The sequence below is a fragment of the Tenebrio molitor genome, chromosome 5, assembly GCF_963966145.1.
Source record: "Tenebrio molitor chromosome 5, icTenMoli1.1, whole genome shotgun sequence".
In the NCBI taxonomy this organism is placed as follows: Eukaryota; Metazoa; Arthropoda; class Insecta; order Coleoptera; family Tenebrionidae; genus Tenebrio; species Tenebrio molitor.
The window spans coordinates 15709803-15725672 of record NC_091050.1 but is presented as its reverse complement, the minus strand read 5'-3'; the positions used below and the strand labels follow the sequence as shown (position 1 = coordinate 15725672).

The following is a 15870-nucleotide window of genomic DNA, read 5'->3' as shown; positions in this document are numbered from 1 at the left end:
GTTACAATAAATTCGTAATTTCCTGCAAACGGGCACGTTTCGCATTATATTGCCCCCGGTTCGCCGGAGATACTGTCTCCGGACTGTGAAATGCGATTGTGTATGCAATTTGCTTTAAATTATCCGAATTATCTGTACAGATACTGCAAATGAATCGATAGCATTATCTGATACAATTCAAGTAAGAGATACCGGGGATTACTGTCGGATTATTATGCCGAGATTATTGGCGCTCGCTCCGGGAGAAATTTCCAATAACGCCGGATATTTTTTTTTGCGGCGGCCCCGGAAAAGCTTATTAACGGTTTCGATAACGCGAGAAGCGCGGTCACGTGCGGACGCAAGAAATTTTGATTTATATGCAAGAGCCGGAGTGATGCATTCCGGTCGGCGGGCGTAGAGGCAAAGAAGTCTGGCGGGCGATGATTTAACGGCGGTGTTTTTGACTGTTCCGGCTCCTTTTCGTCGTGCAAGAAATATCGCCGCCGGTTGGAACACCTAACTGCAATTCCGAAACTTGGTTATTGAGATACAAGCCGTGACTCTTTCATTTTTATCCCAACTTCTGGACGGACAATAAAGAGCAGACTGAAAAGTTTAGTTTTGAAATGACGGCGACATCGAAACCGTTTACTTTTTATTTCGCCCGTTCCGGACCGACCGATATTTATGAAAAAACTTGCCGCTTTTCCGGTGGCTCTGGAATCGGTGGATCGAAAGGACACGACCGACTGGCGTGCACTTTTTGAGATTGTTCCGTACAGCTAATTGCGGCGGACGGATGCGACGGTCGAGCTGGTGTTTTTCCCCGGACTCTTTCTCTCGTGCCCTTTTTTCCGGCCGCCTTTGATACATTTAGCTGGGAATTATTGAGCCGCGTTTTTATTTGTTTGAACAAAGCCACCGCCGGCGACTAATCTATTACGTTCAGAATTTCGTGTGCGGCATCAATTGCTTTCATGTTTTTAATTACATTGTTTGCTGATTTTATGACTATTTGATTTTCCAAAGTAATAAAGTGGAAATCAAATATTTGCCCACGTGGTCGGTAATTAACGGCCCACTCTAATTAGCGCGTCGCCACCCCCGATCCTCGATTTCCCTGGTCGTCATTAAAAAAACGAGTCGTGGACGTCGGCGGTGGCGAATTCCGGAGTGCGGAGCGCCGCAAAAACAACTTTCCCGGCGCCTCCGCCAATTTTATTCGGATCTAAATTTGCAATAAAACTTTTATATTAGTGGATATTTTTGTATCTGGTTCGGCGGCGTCAAAATAAGTTTCAAAAGTGACCGGATCCGGGTCCGCAAAGTGGCGGAGGTGAATTTTTTTTTGCGCCACCAAACGAAAACACCATCTGTTTTAATCCCCATGAACAGAGTCCAACGCCCATCCGACACGTTTTTTTCTTAATTGTGATTTATCGTCGGCACACCAGACAACTAAACAACTGCAGAAAAACACATCTCGACTTGTGCGGTATGCAATTATTTCGGTCTGGAGTTGTTTGTTTTCGGGGAAGTGGACCATCCGGCATAAATAACCGCGAAGGTCGTGTTGGCCGTGATTTGTGTTCCGCCCTCCGGCTCCGGCTATGTAAAAATGTGGAGCGTTTAAAGTTTTTAAGAGGGGGACCGTCTGGGGGCGGCGGATCTCTGCAGGTAACCGGTCTCCACTTTCGCAGTCTTTTTGCAGGACGAGGACAATTCAGCGGAGATTTGTAGCGTGCTTTATCGTCCGGAACACGCTTTTATCTTTTCCCCGAGAAAGAAATTTGTAAGATTACAGATCATGCATACCTGCACCCGAAATGGAAGAATTTCTTATTACGATAAATTACGCCGTCGTCCAAGTTTTGCAGTTATGGCGGTTTAAATTCGCGATTTACGACGTTTTTATTTACGGCGAGAGAGAGGCGGTGTCGTTTGTGTCTTCGGTCGTTTTTGCGATAATAATCCGTGTGCATAAAGTAGGTGGTCCAAGGAATAGGAGGAGGGTAGTAGAGGGAGAGAGAGAGGGTGAAAAAAACGACGGCTAATCTCGACTGGAAATGTTTCGTCATCCCTCGGGGAAATTCTCGAAACTCCTTAATTTTTCATCCGAAAAGGCTAATATTTAGTCATGGTGCGTACTTCGTCTATAAGCACGGAACGGGAAAATAATGGAAAGGAAATTTCCTAAAGGGTTCTTCCTCTTAATCGACTAACACCGGCACCGCCTAAATTAAAAAAGGAAGATGCTCTCCTCGATGCTTGTTTACACGGAGGGGTGCATTCCGTTTTTCTGCAAATGATCGCCGAGATAGATCGACAGCAGAATCGTCGACGATCGTCTAATTCGTTACGTATTTGGGTTGGTCGTAAAGTACTTGACTTTTCGAAGTCGTTTTCGCAAAGTTCTCTTGCACAACTATACATAACGCCAGTTGGGTTTTCAAGAAGTGACGGTAATAACGCGAACCGCTGGCTCGATTCGAGGAGAGCGAAGTTTGGATGTTGCAACCGACGCAAATCGACATTTTTCAGACTCGATTTTGCACAACAAATGCATTTCGGCGAAACTTTCCGCCCATTTCGACAAGTTACGACGTCGACTCTGCACCGAGCAATTTGGTTAAAGATGAACGAGCTAATGGACGCGGATTTCGTTTTTGTCGACGAGGTTTCTCTCTGGCTTGGTCTTTGCGTCGTTACGTAAACTAAACAGATTCAATTTTTTTGGTCCAGAATCGTCTTCGATCGTCTCGTCAGCGGGAGCTGAATTGTGTCGTCCTCGTCTGAAAATTATCTCGGCACTTTCCCGAAACAAAATTAACTCCGACGTTTTCTTATATTTCAGGGATCCTTATCTCTAAACGCGTAATTTTCGTCGTTAATGGCACGTATATATTTTTTAAGGCAATTAATTATTCATGAATCTCATATCTCTGAGTGGATTTTTTTCGAACGTCGGAATTTGTCAAGTCGGAGCTGAAATGTTTGTGTTTATCTCGGCTTATTGCCTGGACGCCGCTCTTATTTATGTGCAAGATGGATTTGCTTTAATAATCGTCGACGAGGAGCTGGGTCTCTGGTCCGACGAACTCTCGTAACCATGGCTATAAGAATTTTGTTTTTTTCCCGTCCCGATAAGCAGTCGGTATCCGAAGAGGAGTGGAGATTTTCGAATTTTTTTTCTTCGGTCGATGTTAATTTGTTATTCATTTTGTGAGAGAATAACAGGAGCGCACTGTCGTCAGGACGACGCAGTTCGTGTCCCAGGCGTCCCCGGTCGCCATCTTAAATTCGTCGTCATGTCGAAAAACCGCCGCCGTTCCCGCCAGATTACGGCGTCTGCCTAAATTTAATTGTGTTATTTAATTATATGGATTTAATGGGAGTTGTTGAAGTTTTGATGGGTGTGTGGTGGTGCAAATTGCCCTGATTAGATCGCGCATCAGTGGTGACTCGTCGAGGGCGCAACACATCACCGGTGCATATTGAAAATTTCATTTTGCGAGAATCAGTGTCATCTTGTTGGAATCCAATTTTATCGAAAAGGATTCGTCGCGACTGTCACGCACAAAAAACCGTTCGGGGACGTCTATTGTGTTCCTCTATCTTATTATTTCATTCTGGTCTTGTCATGGGTGGGTTTAATTGTTTAAATGCGGAGGGTGCGCGACACGGACGGGTGAATTCGATTTTGTTGTGTTTTAATTAATTTTTTATTATTCGGGGCGCGTCACTCTGTCGACGTTGTTGTGAAGAAATTTTTAATTCCGTCACCCCCGCACTCGTATCGGTCCGATCGGTTTTGCGCACGTTGGAGAAATACAATTTTACTTTTGAAATTTATTGCGAATTCGTGAAATTGTTTTCTTTTTAACGCGATAAGTCAAGCCGGGTGAATTGTGCCCTCGTGTAATGGAATTTTTCGAAAGGAATCCTCTTATTTTGCTCCCTTTCCGTCTATACGATCGAAATAACGCGGTCATATTCGTTTATTGGCGCGATGGATGGGCATTATCGCGAAATTCAAAAGTGGGCCTTCCCGCATAACTTTTTCATATTACGTTTTTAGTGTGTCATATATTTCATCATAAAAAAGTGTGCGATATTAGACGTTTAAGTCGTCCGTCGTTGGCATAGCAGACAGGCTGTACATCATGATGTTCATATTCCAGTGGAAAGATTTATACTGCGCCATTACCGAGCGGTGTATTCTGGGGCACAAGCAATTTCACATTCAATGTGTAGCCACAGCGCAACCCAGAAAATTTCATTCTGCCCTTCTGCTCCTTAACTCGAAAATGTTACGTTCGCGACAACCTGGTATATTTCCGTCATGAATGTTAATCGACCTTCACTCGAAAACGTCCACCCCCCGACGACGTACTGCATTACGAGATGGCTCCCCAGAAAAAGGAACAATTCGACGTTACGGAGGTCCATTCTGTCGACAATTTGCTCCTCCGCAGAGGAGTAAACGGACACCAAAGTCGCTACCAAGTGACTCGGTTTATGACGTTTGTTATCGTACGAGACGTATTGTTAGTACCTTTTGAATCATTCATGCGATACGAAGCCCAGATTTAGGTGGCATTATCTTTGATACACAGTTATATGCACTAACACAAGGCGAACTGTTACTGCTTCGTGTTGCAGTTGTGTTTTTTTTTTGTTTCTGCTCGAACGGTGTCGGTTTACGTTCACAAATGTTTGCCGAATGATTTGTCTCGAATTGCGAAGCTGATCGATTAATGAAACAATTAATTTTCTCTAGAACTTCTCTTAGAAATGATTTTGTTGTGCATTTTACAGTTGAAAAAAGTGATTAAAAAATTGGAGCCATTTGCATTTCTGCGAAGAAGGTCATAAATTAGTTACAAATTGTGTAAATATTAGCACTGGAAAAATGACACAATTTATAGAGACATCAGCAAATGTTAGAAATAATGGGGCTGGTACGTTCTTTTCTGACGAGATGAACCATATTAAAATCAGAAAATAGGCAAATCGAAGGAATGAAACCGTAAATCCCCATCTCTGGTATTGACAAAAGAACAATGACAACTGTGTGTAAAAATGGTGGATGCGCCAGGAAATAATTGATCAAGATACGTCAATAGCTTCGTTTCCTGATAAGTTACACCGGATTTAAAACTATGTGTTATAAATTTAGTTATGTTAAATGGAACGAAGAAGACCATAATTCTTTCTCTTGATTATTAAGTGAAAAATTTGACAATAAGTGAACTTGTTAAAATGGTGAAAACGCAACCAAGCATTGATATTGAAGGACATCAAATTTAAAAGCCCCGCTTTATTGATTTAGAACATTCAAAAAAGTAAACTTGAAATCGTCGTTTAGAGGATCACTCAAGGAAGTGCATAAGTGACAAGGATGGTGGATGCGCCAGAAACTAATAGGTATAAAATATACTGAGTGACATTAGAAGTGGAACACCAAGAAATAATAATTATTTTAAATTGATTTTTATACAACATATTACTCTTGACTTAATGTAAAACTGACTAAAAATGTTTCTATTTACTGTGAAGCTAGTAAGTAACAAAAACGATAGACGCACTTGCAAATGCATGTTAGATGGAAATTGTCAGTGTTTTCGTTATTTGTTGAAGCAGAGTACCTAATTCTAATTCATTTGACTTCGTTAAGTAATATCGTGCGATCCATTGAATTTGTTATTAGAGCTGGCGCTGGAACTGTCAACGCATGTCTAATTTTGAACTATCGCGGCAAACGTCACATTTAATGACAATTGTAAAAGAGAAAATGGCAAATTAAGAATTCGAGGGATTAAGAGAAAAATTACAATGGTAATGTTTATTTTATTAAACAATATTACAACAGATGCTGAAAGTGTTCACCATTTTGTTCTAAGCACAAACGGCCTTTTCGTTTTTGACTCCACTGATAATAGCATTTTGTAACATTAATTTATAACGGGAGACTATTAAAATTTTCACTTAGGGTTGGCTACGGATCATCCTTTGTTTTCCATTGCACCTTAGACACTGACAAGTTTGACATTTCAATAAATGTTTTTTCTCTTAATTTGGCGTTTCATGTTATGCTGATGCCGCGCAAAATTTATAGGTTATGTTTCAATGGTATTGACTGACATTTGTCGTTCGTTCTTGCGTGTGTCTAAAGTAACAGAAAAACTCGTTCAAAGCCAACCCGTTACACAAATAAGTGTATCGATTCAAAAAGATCTACTTTAATAACAAAGGAAGGAAGAAAAGTTAAATTGTTGATTGGTGGTGATATTTAACAAAAATGGTGGATGCGCAGGGAATCTAAATTGTAGTATCAAATTGATTTAAAAAAATGTATAGGTCGAGATTACTTAAATAGACATTAATAAATTTTTAAATGGTGTATGCAGGCACTAAATAATGTGATGTCGTTTAATAGGGCAAACCACTGGTTTTGTAAAAACGTGTGAATAATTCGGCTAGAAGGCAACAAATTTTTTATGCTCAACAGCTCTTCCGAGTTTCGAGATACATCAACCTTTGTTTCTGAATGAGCTAAAGCCCAGCAAGCGGATTTGATTTTCTTTTTCTTTTCTTTAACAAACTATATTTTCGTTTGATCGCTTGTTTCGTTAATTTGAATGTTCTGACTGACTGACTGACTCAGACTTGGCCTCATTTGGAACACCAGATCGTAACATCAATTTGCGTTTTGTTTGAAAACTGGAATTGTTAACAACAAACAATAGAAATTTCCAATAATACTCAACATTTTCCCCTTCACCGTGAATCACTTAATAAGGAAAAGATTTGTTCAGTTAAGAGTGAATCAATTCTGAATGTCCCCTTGTTTGGCGTACTTACCTTAATTAAAGGAAATATGATGTTCCCTTCCTTGTCTGATGATTACGAATTTCATCGGGGTCAATATAATAAACCCAAAACTTAAATAAATATCTTTATTATTGAGGCAGAAGTTTGGGAATTACAGAGTGACAAATATGGTGGAGGCGCCGAGAAGTATTTAATGATCCAACCTAAATAGTAAAACTGTAGTCCGTAGACTTTTCTAAGAAAAATAACGATAATTGACGGTGGTATTTAACAGGAAAACGGGAAAAAAGTCAAAGTAGCAATATACTGAGTGCGTCAAGATATGTAGGTGAGGCGACGTCTATTACTTTATTTAATATAAAAATTTGTAATTTATCAAGTTCGTGTCTAATCTAGTTTCCATCAAATTGTTATCTGCTTTTATCCACAAAAGGTATCTGAAGGATATTCTTTACCTGTGGATTAAAGATTGAGCAAACATTTGATTAACTTCATTTTTTTATAAATCGATTTAAAGGTCAGATTTTTAAAATAAATTAGCTCATTTTTTGTACACCTAGTGAGCTGCAATAACAGTTTGTTCTATCGTCGGTGTCACCGTTCCTTCGTAAATATCATTACTCCACGTGTAAATCACGTTTCAGTGCTAATTTTATAAGAGTGGAATATCGCTACAAAGATTCTGAAGGGGCAATTTCTTAGATCAGTTAGAGACAATTTTGTCAAAATTAGTTTTGAGGGTGTCGTGATATGGTCTTCCTAATTTTATCTTTCCCTGGCGATTCTCTTCTCGTTCCGTCATTTCCTTTGTTATCTCTTCCCTTCACCCGACATTTTCTTGTCTCATTTCTTCCATAATTAATTAATTCGAGCTCCAGAGATATCACAGAAGAGGTAGCGGAGGCTCCTCCGGTCCGGATCAGGTCGGCACGTTTACTTTTCCATCAGGTAGGCAGACGACGCCAAGTTTCGCAGGCGAGTTGCGGTTTTTGATGAATTCCTAACGGCCGGCGTTTTCATAAAAGATATGGATTAATTAATTGGATAAATGTTTGAAGTGTAACTCGGGCTCGTCTCGGCCGGGTCTCCGGCGGATTCTCCCCTTTCATCCCGTTCACTTCGAATCTTCATCGCGGGCGATTAAGGAACCTTTTTCATACGTTTTGAAAGAGGGGCTTTAGTTTGTGTAACAAGGAGGCCGGGGGCCCGAGGGGGGACAGAAGGGCCGACGTAGGCAGCACATTAGGAGCTCCAGTCGTAAATCGTAGTCGTTTATCCGGAGGTGAGTCCGCAGCTCGCTCCCGGGACACTTTAACGGGGATTACCCGTGCTGACAATTATATACAGCTTCCTATTTCACTCCGTTCTCCGCCGCCACCGCACGACTTCTACTTACAACTCGCACACATTACACGAAGGGAAAAATGGAAAAAGGGAGGAATCCGGACCGCGAATCGATATAATCCGACGTTATCACAACAGGGCTGGGCAGGGCGGCGAAAAATCAGAATCAGATCGAACCCCCCGTTAGAGTAATTAAATTAGATGGATGAGGTGTGACGTCACGAACGAACCCCACCACCGCACCGGTTCGCCACCTTCGCGTAAGTTGTTGTCGTTCTGGGACGTGCGATAGCTCCACGCGGCCCCCTGGAAAACCCTCCCGAATTAATATCGTCCCACCTCCTCGCACGAATTAACCGGCTTTTGAAATATACGAGGCCCAGATAAACGCGACGCCGCTAATCCGACCTCGGTGGAGGTTCGGTTCTCGAACGGCCCGGAGATAAGGTCCGGATTTTCTGGGGGCCGCCCCGAATCAAACCGGCGCACCGTCTCTCGTTATTATTAAAATAGAAAACGCGACCGAAAGATGTTATGAATAAATAGCTCTCGTTCGCATAAATTTCGGCCGGCTCCTCGGGGATCTCTCGGAGAGGGAACGTTATAAATCAACTTATCAATATAGGCAATAAAAAACGGTAAGAATGTATAATAACGAGAGTACGATTCGGGCTTCCAGGAGATGGATATGCAAGCGGGGGCCGCTTCCGAACCCATTTCGAAGATGTACGGCGGCGATACGGCCGCCCGCTTTACCGAGGTAGAGGCGGAGCGGCGGGTCACTTATTATTGCGGATTTTTCCGGAGCCGACAATCCTCGAAACAAAAACGCGAGATCCGGGACTGGATAAAACTTGGCCAAATAAGTTGAGGGAGCACGGAAAGTTTCGAGAGATGCGGACGGAGTTGGCACCTTTTTTCAAATCGGAACGATGAGAATGATAAATTAGACAAAGTGTTCAGTTTTAAAGAATTCCGTCAGGATAGAGGTCGATCTTGGAAAATTTCCATCTATTATTTGTCGAACCGCGTACGTTCTTGACACGAATTGTAACCAATTTACGGGCACGAACGTGACCTTTTAACATCCGACCGACGTTTGTTTTAATATATTCCGATGTCATAATGGGGTTCTGAACTCGATAATTACGTTCTTGATTAGGGTGCGCATGAAAAATAGTTTTTGGCAATCCAACATAAGACAGCTCTAATATAACGAAGTTTTTCCACCAACTTTGAACCTTGCCGACCCAATTACGACGAGTTAGTCCGACGTATTTTCTATTCTACGAAGTTTTTCCAGGTCTCGTAATTCATTTACGGAAGGGCTGCCGTGAAGTTCTCGGTTGAAGCTGGAGTTGGAGGGTTTTCGAATAAGCGTCACGCAAAATTTTTGATTTTCCGACAATTTCGAAATTTCGTTTGACACATTTTTCTGATATTTTTCGAGTGTTCCAGTTTTAATCAGAAACGGTGTAGGTTTGTTGGATAAATATAAAATGAAATTTGTCGTTCCGAGATGTTTTTAAAGGATTGCTTCGAGTGAGTGGCAAAGTGGCAGCGGCAGTGTTGTTGAGTGCTTTTGTAGCGATTACACCATGAAAATGTAAAAAAGTAATTAAGAGCCTGGTAGTTTGTTCGATAATAAAAACGACGTATCAAATTTTAAGTTTCCATGTCAAACGGTTCGGTCTGGTGTTGTTGTTAAATGAGAATAGCCGACTTTAATGATGTTTTTCTTAATATCAAAAAGGGAGCGGACCATTAAATATAACAATTCGCCGTCTCCAGTTCCAGACGCGTTTTTATTGGGGTTTTCGAACCACCGAGAGAATGAGGGGGCCCCTCTTCCAACTTGGAAGGCTTGATATTTATTTTACCATTAAAATGAAAGAAAGTTTGGAATTTTTTCGGTCCGTGACGCGAACCATCTGGATCCTCGCGTTGTGGCGATGGCGGCGGGACCATCATTTTTTCCTTTAAGCGACACGAACGACCGGAGTTTTCTTCCGTTCGCACCGTAACAGGTCGGGTAATGGGAATAGTGTGTCGGTGGGGGAATGTCTTGTTTGAAGTTGCGCCATCTCCGGAGGCCGCAGTTAAGGTGGCGCGTAATGATTGCGGCATGCTCGGAGGTGAGCTCTTATTGTAAAGTAAACACAGCCAATGACCCTCTTTAAATTGCAAATGTGCATTAATAACGGAGTCCGCAAGGCTCTCACTTGAATATTCAGGAGCGGAGCTGGTGAGACTGCTGGTGCGTCGCCGAGAGAGACTCTTTCCGCTCCCGGATTGCACTCTGCCGTTATTTACCTTGGCAATCGGACGGATTTCATCCGGCCATTTCCATGTTGATTCGCGAGAGCAGTACGGCACCCCCGATCGGCCAGTTTTCCACGAACAAGAGAGGGATCCGTCCGTGTGCCGGGTAATAAACTCGCCACAATGGTCGACGTCAGCTTATCACCTCTCGAGCGAATGGGTGTCGGTGAAGTGGCGAAACAAATAGCGTTTTATTCCGCCGTTAAAAGAGCAAACTTAATAAAGTGGTGATAATCTCATATTTATGTTGATTGCGCCTTTATTCGTGCTAAACGAGTCGGGATGAAAGAGGGAACGCCCGTTAATTGGAGCACTTGTCGCTCGCGATACCGACGTGCGTGAGCGACTGCCTCGTTCAAAACAAACGCGGAGGAATCTGGAGGGTGGGTAGCGTTCGCCGCCTCCGCACCCTCGAAAAAAGTGCACCGGCGGTGCCGGCGTCAACTTGGAGCGGTCGCAATTGAAATTGATGGCAAGTTGAACTGGTGGACGGCCATTGTAGCCGCCGGTGACCAAAATAGATCTGGTCAGCATTTGGCAGATTTATGAACGTTATTAACAGCGTTTGCATTGCTACCACCCTGCACTCTAATGCAATTGCGGCTTTTGTTACTAATGCCGGCGCGTTAGTCGCACACTTAGAGTTATAGCCCATTATGACGCTTTTTGGATCATATTTCAGCAATAAAACTGACCGGAGAATGTTAATTCGACCCCGAAAGTGCACAAGCGTCCGGTTACGAACGTTTTCCAAAACGAACTCGTAAAAAGGTGCGTCGTTTCAGACGAGCAGGAGCGGTTCGAGTTTTTAGGACGTCCGCAGTGCCTCCATGAGGACGCAGAAGGCTTCCATTACTAAATGGAATTGATAAAATTGTCTAATATACGCTCGTCGCGAAATGAATTCCACCATCCGGACTCGGCGTGTACGGGGTGCAAATATTGAAATAAAAAATTTCATGTAACTATTAAAGTCGGTGGGATCGAGCAAGAGCGTATATCGCAAAGCCGCCCCTACCGAAAAGTAAAACTTCAGACAAAACATCTGGTCGGTGTGAAACACGTGCTGAAACGCTCCATATTCTCCGACTATGGTCGTTTCGTAAATTTTTGAAGTAGGTAAATTAAGGGTGGATGCACAGGGAAATACTGAAGCGAAGTGGATCAACATTTATAACATAGATCTGAAAACTGCAAGTTTTTGTTGTCATTATTAAGTGAGAAATTGACAATTAATGCTTTTGTAAAAATGGTGAATGCGCAACGGAATAGGTGAATGTCGAACCAGAACAGATGTGAGAGCTTGGTGATCATCACCAATTAGAGTATCGGCCAAGGAAATTAATAATTTGCAAAAATGGTGGATGCAACAGAAAATAATAGGTCGAAGTAATATCTATACTCGTATTTCTTTTGTTCGATGAATAAATCTGAAAGCAATGTGGCGTAGAAAATTGAGCACCCGAAAATATAAGGAATACATCTGTATATTAATCTTTTCGGACACGATAGGTAAAGAAAAATAGCTGTGGAATGAATAAGACCAAATTTATAAATTGTCAGCGCAGCCAAAAATGGTGGATGCGCTAATAAATTGTAGAAGACTGAAGCGACGTGTTCGTGATTTAACGCGTTAGAGTAAATGCAAAGAACATGTTCCAATTAAGACCGATTAAAAGAAGAAATGACGGTGGAAGTGCCGAAAAGCGTATCGATATTCGTGCTGTTGGAAGAGCTCTGCCAAATAACTTGATCAGATTCATTTTTCCACGAGCTCATCAGAATCTGATTTCGACTTTAGTTATTTAGTTACCGAGGCTCTTTGATAACATTGTCGGTTTCAGAGGTTCCGTAATAATGCTTACACAACTGAAAGCACAAATTAACGAATTAATTTTCGCTCGAGCATTCCTCGTGATAAATATAGTCCAAATGATGCCGGCTGGCAGCACCTTTTTTCGAACGTTCCGATCGGTGCGATAACTTGGCGGAGACGTTGTGCGAAGATATATTGGCGTCTGTTTCATGTTTTCTATAATTAATCGATCGTGGAATGTTTCGAGCGGTCGTTCTCCGGAACGGATCTTTTTAGGTTTGTCGCAACGCGGATCCGGAGAAGACGACGTCCATTACGAAATGGAATTAATAAAAGGGTGGAATTAAACGCGGACGTATTTTCGCTTTTCTTACAAAACTAGTTCACCCTTCCTTACTTCCCCCGTTAACGAACAGTAATTTTATTACTCAAATTAGTCAGCGTTGTCGAGAGCTTTGCTGTAAAGAGTCCGAGACAATTAATTTGGGTTTTTTCTCCCTCCTCGTGTTTCTTTTCGGCGTATAAAACACAGCAATATATAAATAAGGTCAAAGTGAATGGGACGCGGGTGCCTTTCCGGTTCCCCTCTCCTCTTTTTTTTTGTTTTTGTTCAGAACAGACCACTCCAGAACACAATTCAGCATGTAATTCGTTTAGAAGGGGCGTATGTTTCGTTATTTCTGATCTTGTTCTGGCGGTGACCGTTTTTATATGGGAGAGAGGAACGGGCGACGGATAGCGTCGTCGGATAAGAGACGGCCCTCCCATATCTTCATATATTCCAGGGCCATTGTGAGGATGAAACATGGATGAAGTAACATCGCAAATATAAAGGGGTGGTAAGGACGTATCTTTGTCGACATCGGACTGGGTAGAAAGCCGCGCAGTCCTGTGTGTGTACATGTACAATAGAGCGCGCTAGGTAAAAGGGGCATAAAAGTTTATAACGTGACACATCATTACGTTCCCTCAACGACTTCGGTAAGAAGCGCACGGTGTTCATCTGCCACAAAAGTCGGTATTAAGATAGCCGGTAAATCGCGCCACCCCCACTGCACGCATTGAATCAACAGAGAGGGAGGAAATACGAGTCGTACCTCATATTTAGCGGCTTCACGCCGCTCCCTCGTTGACAAATAAACTATTTAAGTGTCGACGGTACACCCCTATCATTATCTAGCAATTGGAACGCGGATTATTGCCACGTACTAATAGGACGTACACAACGTCGCCATAACGTACAGCGAAATTGTTAAATGTGTGCATCCTGTCTGGTTCTTTTGATGTATAAATTCCGGGTGTGGTTATTCCGGGGCCATATTTATGATTGGGTTAATCTTCAGAGGGTCATTTGGAGCATTTTCACACCCCCCGTTAATACGAGCCCAAATTAGCTTTTATGGCGTTATGTTCTCGCACGCCATTAAGAATCCCGGATTATAATGTAGAATTCTAATTATCGCGTTCCAGCGCCATCGGGGGAGGTTTGTTTTTAAGTCGATTATAATAAATTTGTGATTCATTTTGTCGAGTGGGGGGTGCAATTTGCCGGTCAAGCGCGATTTCCTCTTCCGCGCCAAGTCTTGAAAGTTAAAATTGCTTCGGGTACGGTATCGCACCACTCCGACGCGATAATTATTATAAATATTTCTGCGGCTTATTATTAAAGGTCTGACGCGGGCACCGGGCGAAAGAATAAAATTTCTTTTTCTTCGACTCCCTTCCCCATTTATATGTAAAGCTATATCGAGCCACTGGATGTAAATTAAGAAATTTTAATAAAAGTCGTCCGCTTTAATAAGTGTTTCGATGTAATTCCTATGCCGCTTTTAAAGTTCGCTTCGGTTGCGGAGCGGTTTTTCGCCTAATGAGACAATGATGCGGTCGAAATGGAAGAGTGCACCGCAACGTCAGCACCGAGGGGTAATTTATTCGTCGAACGCGAACATTTAAAATGGAAGCGTGCCCGCATGATGCAACATTTTTGCCGGGTGGCGGCGGCTTCCGCCGACACGGAAAATTTCTCGTCCGACCGCTGGAAGTATGTGAAACTCGGTCCGAAGTTCGTAGGGAAGATGGGAGGCACTCTCGTCGAGAGAAGAGTGCAGGAGTTTCGGTTTAACGAAACAATTATAAAGTTGGCGTTGGCGGTGAAAAAGCTCGTTTCAATTATGCGCACTACCCTGGCGGCGTCTTTTTCGGTTTGTCACCGCCGCCGGGCCATCGACAGTCACTTTGTCGTGTCGGAATCGTAAAATGTACAAAACAAACGAGCGGCAATTCCTGTGTGTGCGTTTGAGATCCAGAACTTCTGACCCGTGCGGAAAGTTTCGGGTCCGTTCTCCCCGCAATCGTCCATAATTTAAATAGCGATTTGGACGAAGAGACACACCCAGGAGGAGTCGTCGTCGTCCTCGTCTTCTTTTCGACGAGATGGAATCGGTCGATCGATCCGGTTTTTTTAATTGTCATTATTCGGAGGGCGTCGGCTGCGAGGAGGGAGCTTTCCAGATCGAATCGGAGAGTTTGCAGATAATTCTTCCGGTGTGATTCTTTAAAAAACGAGCTCCGCAGCGTAATCTCGTCAAAGCGTCCGCTCCGGGGAGGGTGTAATCATTTCGCTTCATTATCTCCATCGAAGTAACGCGATTTGCTCCGGCTTCTGGGTCTATGTAATTCAATCGTTTGGGCAAGTCCGGGCCGCGGTTATTTCCGTCGATATATATTCTTCCATCGGCGAATGGGAGACGTTCGACCGATAACGATCTCGAACCGGAACGACGGCTGTAAGTCCAGAGGAAAAGAAAGAAGTCGCGCGGATTGCCGAGCTTAGAATGCAATGACAATCTATCGGTTCACTTGTGGAGGGCTTAGCCCGGATCCGGGCGGCGGTCTCCTCAATTCCCACCGCCCGATAATCGCGGCGGCGACTTGTGCAGAGGCGGCTCCGTGCGAACCGCCGAATCCGGTTAGCCCGACAAAAGGGAGGAACACCTCCAGCACGAAAGAGATAGCGCACAATTACAAAGACAAACCGCCTTTATTACCGTAATTAGGATAATCTAATGTGTGTGCATGTGTTAATTAAAGCGTGCCCGTCGTTCCCGTAATTGGAATTTAATTCTGCCACTCGTTGTTTTGGAACGGTGTTGTCAGAGGGGGCGGCTGCGGCATACATAAACTAATTTGGCCGGGTGCGGTTGTTGTGACAAAATCTCCGTGCCGACGGTGGAGGCGGGCGATTTTTGTTTTGCCGTCAGGTGCGTCGCCCGGTCCGGGGGGCACACGGGACGATCCCCGCCGTCGCCGCCGCCGCCACCATGATTCATTTTAATTTAAACTTTTCACTTAACATTCTTCGGGGAAGTTTTGCCGCGAGATTTACGACCGACACAGGCCAGTCTCGGCGAAATTTACACTGGTTTTGGCCGGGTGGCGTGCCACGTTCTTCCGCCGGGGACTCTTTCGACTGCTCACGAGATCTGATCAACATTCGAACAAAACTTGGCCGTCGTAATTGCCCTACCGGGAAAATAGCGGAGGTGTTTTTTGCCGTTCGATACAGTGATTTT

The 15870-nt window shown here is 43.4% G+C and overlaps 1 protein-coding gene across 1 annotated transcript in view; it reads left to right on the top strand.

Annotated features, from left to right (window-relative positions):
• The window catches only part of mib1 (mind bomb 1), a 184008-nt gene that overhangs the window by 67414 nt on the left and 100724 nt on the right, over nt 1–15870 (top strand). The gene's annotated exons all lie outside the window — the stretch shown is intronic.